The sequence below is a fragment of the Limulus polyphemus genome, unplaced genomic scaffold, assembly GCF_000517525.1.
Source record: "Limulus polyphemus unplaced genomic scaffold, Limulus_polyphemus-2.1.2 Scaffold498, whole genome shotgun sequence".
NCBI lineage: Eukaryota > Metazoa > Arthropoda > Merostomata > Xiphosura > Limulidae > Limulus > Limulus polyphemus.
Genome location: NW_013666108.1, coordinates 249,651 through 255,846, shown reverse-complemented (window position 1 = coordinate 255,846; position 6,196 = coordinate 249,651). Strand labels below are relative to the sequence as shown.

General features: G+C 33.3%; 1 pseudogene; it reads right to left on the bottom strand.

The window, feature by feature from the left end:
• The window catches only part of LOC106458662, an 87,512-nt pseudogene that overhangs the window by 60,915 nt on the left and 20,401 nt on the right, over positions 1–6,196 (bottom strand).

Genomic DNA, 6,196 nt, shown 5'->3' with positions numbered 1-6,196 from the left:
CTCTTGGGCTATTCTTTTACCAACGAATAGTGGGATTGACCGTCACATTATAACGCCCCCACGGTTGAAAGGGCACCTCGGCAGGTTTTACTGATTTCATTTTTATAGTCAAATGAAACTCTACTTAGTTCCTGATAATTTTAGTTTATAAACTTGGACCCTTATCAACAGGTGCGAGGAAAAAGTAAGACACTTCATTAACAGCTGGAGTATCCAACTCATCATTCAATTATTAGAAGTTTAATCTTTAATCTTTATTACATCAAGTATTTCCTCTTAGTTTATTAATTCATATGTTACCTTTTTTCTTAATTAGTTCAGTTATGATCTAGTTATTTAGCTAGCCTTTCATTAAAAGTTCTCAATAATTGTATAGACGAAAGTAGACACGCCCGCTAAACAAGATCATTTCACTTCGCAGCTGGATCTTAACTGTGTAACAATCCAAACTGATGAAGAATAACTTGATGAGATCTCGAGTCTGATAGACATAACATCACGTGTTCATCGAACGTGCTGTTTTCATACAGCGAGAAAGATTTGAGAACCACTGGACTCGTAATGCAAACAACCAGCTGACAAAACATCTCTTCTGATTGTTTCAAAACTTGAATCACTTCCTGTGTTGTTTAGAGTGTGATATATAATGTATACTGGTTAGTCGATGAACGAAGTATGAAGTACACGTGAGGGGAAAACTGTGTTTATTTTAACGCATGAAAGAATAGTGGACGCACAGCAGTTTTATAATGCTGAATTATTGCGACCCAACGTTCATCAAATACAAATCTATGATAAAGAAAATCAATTTTCATTATATTCTAAGGTAAATCAATGCTCATTAGTTTTTAGTCACCTAATGTTCATGAGACTTAAACATGGGATATTGTGAGCTAATGTTCATTAAACTCGAATCTGGCGTACATAGCGATTATTGTGACCCATTGTTCATTACATTTGAACCCAGATTATCCTGACCAAATGTTCATTACATTTGAACCCAGATTATCCTGACCCAATGCTCATTAGATCTGAACCCAGGTTATCCTGACCTAATGTTCATTACATTTGAACCCAGATTATCCTGACCAAATGTTCATTACATTTGAACCCAGATTATCCTGACCCAATGCTCATTAGATCTGAACCCAGGTTATCCTGACCTAATGTTCATTAGATTTGAGCCCGGATGATCGTGAACCAATTTTTATTAGACTTGAATTCAGATTAGTGTGACCCAATGTTTATTAGATTTGAGTCCAGATTATTCTGACCCAACATTCATTAGATTTGAATTCGGATTATTCTGACCCAATGTTCATTATATTTGAACCCATATTATCCTGACCTAATGTTCATTAGATTTGAACCCAGATTATTCTGACCCAATGTTCATTATATTTGAACTTGGATTATCGAGACCAAATGTTTATTAGATTCGAACTTGGATTATTGTGACCCAATGTTTATTAGATTTGAACTCGGATTATTGTGGTCCAACGTTTATTAGATTTGAACTCGGTTTATTGTGACCCAATGTTTATTGAATTTGATCCCGAATTATTCTAACCAAATTATTATTAGATTTGAACTCGTATTATTGTGGCACAACTTCCGTCAGTTCTTAAGATGGTTATAGATACCTGATGTTCATTAGCTTTGAGTCTGGAATATAATGATCGAATTATCATCAAATTTGAAGCTGGATGATAGTGACTAAGTCTTCAAGGCACTTGATGTTGGATTTTAGAGATTCAAGTTTAATCAGAGTTGAACTTGAGATAAACTGAACCAATCTATCTTCATCATATTCGAACCTAGAATATTGTTTATTGTTCAGTAAATTCGGACTTGTTATATAATGATTTAAGTCCGAATTATAGATAAGGTCCATTAGAGTTAGAACTCAGTTATTATTTATTGTTCAGTAAACTCGGACTTGTTATATAATGATTTAAGTCCGAATTACAGATAAGGTCCACTAGAGTTAGAATTCAGTTATTGTTTATTGTTCAGTAAACTCGGAATTTTTATATAACAATTTAAATCCGGATTATAGATAAGGTCCATTAAAGTTAGAATTCAGTTTCACGAAAGCGTGTAGCCTCGTACAACATACAGATTTCAATTTAAATGATAATCGAGAAAAACATATAATTCTCCAAGGTAAAATATAATAAAAAAAGGGGAGGAGATGCGATGGAGAAAAATTAATATCAACAACTCGGAGAAGGACAAAATTACAGTTCGTGGCGATGAAATAGTAGTGTAGGAGTTGAACATTAAAACAAATGTAGAAAGTATGAAAAAGTGTTGAAGAGACTGATTATAGAAATGGAAAAATAATGAAGAAATATGAGATTTGTAACCTAATTTTGATAGCTGATAGAGGAAGAATAACAGAAAAAAAATAACGTAACTTGATGCCTTATATCAATTTTCATCTCATCTCCCAAAAAACACCATTGGGAATTTAAATACAACTCATCTCAATTAAACTCTACTAGAGCATGAACAACAAAAAAGTGCAGTGATAAATACGATTGGTTCACGAGATGACCTTATTTGAAGATCTGTAAGTTAGAGCGAAACATGATTCTTTTTATTTAATGTCAAAACACATCAGATTTCCTCTCATTGTTCATGCATAAGACCGTCGCATTTAAAGTATTAATATACAGCTCTAGTATAATGTAACATCTTAACTGCATATTTTTGAACATTACATAACATTAAATTCCTACAAGTTCGTCAAGAACACGAAGGTTTTATTTTACTAGACGAACGATACTTTATAAATAGTTATTAGACGTCAGATCTGATCTTCCGTTTTGTAATGTATTCAGTATTCTCTGTTTACAGCTAACTTGTACATCAAGTTAAACTTATTAGACATCAGATTTGATTTTCCGTTTTGCAACGTATTCAGTATTCTCTGTTTACATCTAACTTGTATATGAAGTTAAAGTTATTAGACGTCAGATCTGATCTTCCGTTTTGTAATGTATTCAGTATTCTCTGTTTACATCTAACTTGTACATCAAGTTAAACTTATTAGACATCAGATCTGATCTTCTGTTTTGCAACGTATTCAGTATTCTCTGTTTACATCTAACTTGTACATGAAGTTAAAGTTATTAGACATCAGATCGGATCTTCCGTTTTGTAACGTATTCAGTATTCTCTATTTACATTTAATTCAAAATCAAGTTAAAGTTATTTACAACGACAACTGGCTGCTGTAGAAATAAATGTATAGAAGTACAAAAAAGAAAACTTACACAAACGAAGACAAACATATGGACATAACGTATATTGAAAAATTATTAGAGAATCATTAATACATACACTAATGACCACATGTTTTTGCACCTAAATATTTTCAACTTTCGTAGTCATGACAACAGACCTACGGAAACTAACAATGACGCCAAGAAGGGTGGGGTGGGGGATTTCACACAACGCTGTAACAGGTAAAGTGTCTCATGCAACCATATATAGAATCATTTCTGGAATATCACAATCTATGGGAGTGCCTCGTGTATAATAGTTCAGGAGCTAAAATATAAAGAAAACAGGTGGCGTTTTACAATTTATACCTTAAATAAATATATATAAAGTTTACTGTTAAAATGCCGAAATAAATAAGATTCGATATAATATTACATTATTAAAGTTTGATGTATAAAGTTTTGACACTAGAAAAACATAATAGTATTTCTGGTTATAGTCTTTGTATTATATTTCATCGCACTTGTTCAACGTCATTCAATTGATAAGTTCCTTGCTTACATATTTAGTTTACAAAAAAATGTGTAAGAAACAATATAAATCACAGGACAGTGTAAATACTACACGATGTGACAAGAAACGCAATGATTTTTATGAACTATATAACACCGAAAAAATTAATAAGATCTTGTTCGGGCGATTCGATACAACAAGGATTGCAGTATTTTTTATTCCGAGCTACACTACACCCCATGAGATATGTGACATTCTAAGGACCATACGACATAACAACGACCACAATTACTTTTTATAAACTACGCAATACCTCAGGAAATGAAAACATCACGTGATTTATAATACTTTTATATAGACTACACACCACAACCAAGATCGAGATTTTGTATGAGATGTATGACGTCAATAGGACAGAAAAAAAAACACAAGAAAAACTACATGTCACAACGAGGACCAAGAGACTGTTTACGAACCACAGGACACCAGAAGAATTACAAGACATCGTAAGGGCCACTCGAAACCACAAGAATTACAAGACATAGTAAGAACCAACTGATACCACAAGAATTACAAGACATATCAAGGAACACCTGATACCACAAGAATTACAAGACATAGTAAGAACCACCTGATACCACAAGAATTACAAGACATATCAAGGAACACCTGATACCACAAGAATTACAAGACAAAGTAAGGACCAACTGGTACTACAATGACTCAAAGACACCAAATGAACTATAATACTTTTTATAAAGACACGTCACAAAGAAGGCCGATACTTTGAATAAATTATACGACACCAGAGGGCCTATAATTCATCATATGGAGTATAAAACCGTAACAATAAGATACCATGAGGGATTCCAGCAAATTTTTAGAAATTTCAGGCATCACCGCAAATACCAACTTTGTACAATCGTCTTTTATACAGGTCGTAGAACAAATAATTAGAGCAATTATTAGTATAGTTCACATAGAACGCAACAAGTGTATGTGTTTTTGGTTATCAACATTATACTTACTGGTATTTTAACACATCGTTACAAAAACAGTTTCATTTGACACACGTGCATTGTTTCCTGGTACAGTAAATTCTGATTTAATGAATAACTTGATTATACGAACCCCAATAAGAACAAACAGCATTCATTACTCATGACGAAAATGACGTGAAAGCGTAAAAAATAAGGTTTCTACCCTGACAGTGTACAAGTGAGTAAAGCTTTTACTTGATTTGTTAATAAACAAAGTCTGTGATATAAAAACACTGGATATGTATATATATACGAATTTAAGGAAGAATTACACATTGTAAAATAGTTTATTCAGTGCGCACGTTTTAAAAGGCTTTTTATTTATTCAAGAGTGTGAATATTAATGATAAACAAGTGTGTTTTGTGTCGCTTCCAATAAAACCACCTGATAATGCGGCACCTTCCTTGAAATGTATAGATTGTACAATACATAGCACTTTGCCACAGCAGCGATAACACTAATTTTAGGGATGGAATTCTTAAACTTCCAAAAAACAAAACTTTATAATTCCGCTATCAGTATGAGCAAAAAAAAAAAAGAATTTCAGTACACAGTGTCCACAGTTCGCATCCTAAGCAAATCTGAGCTGTTTAATATATAATAATTCAGACTCGTTTCACTTATCATAGAAAAAAGGGTTGTTGGTTTTGTTTTTCTGTATGCTATATTTATTCACTCGTGAATAAAACAAGAACTCGTTAAAGGTTTGTTTTCACTATTTTTCAAGATACGTCACTTGTTTTAATTTGTTTCTTTTCAAGGATACGTGTTCTTTACATAACCTGCCCCCCAGTGGCACAGCGGTATGTCTGCGGACTTACAACGCTAGAATCCGGGTTTCGATACCCGTGGTGGGCAGAGCACAGATAGCCCATTGTGTAGCTTTGTACTTAATTACAAACAAACAAACTTTATGTAACCCTTTATCTTTACACAATAGCAGGACGCAGGTAGATAAAAACTTTCATTGTAAATCTTACACACTAGGGTTTATTAAATGTTTCGAAATCAACAGCAGGAAAGAGAACTGTGTTTTCGTACGACGAAAAGTATTGTATAATCTCCTCTAGTAAGATCATGAGGCGAGTAAAACAACGATAGTGTAAAAACCGCTAAAAACGTACTAGTAAGAAAGATAGTCACTTTTGAGAATTTTACCTAAACTACTGAAATACTCAGATTATTCACTAGTATTTTATGGCGTGATCTACGATTCACTTTTAATTTAAACGTACACACAAAAAACTTCTCTTTCGACCATGATGTTTTTATACGTACATCTGAAGAGAAGATAGGTTTATTTTAAATTCATGACCTGCTGTTCTATCAGTCTCCCTCCCTTTCTGTCTTTGTTTGTTTGTTTTTGAATTTCGCGCAAGGCTACACGAGGGCTATCTGCGCTAGCCGTCCG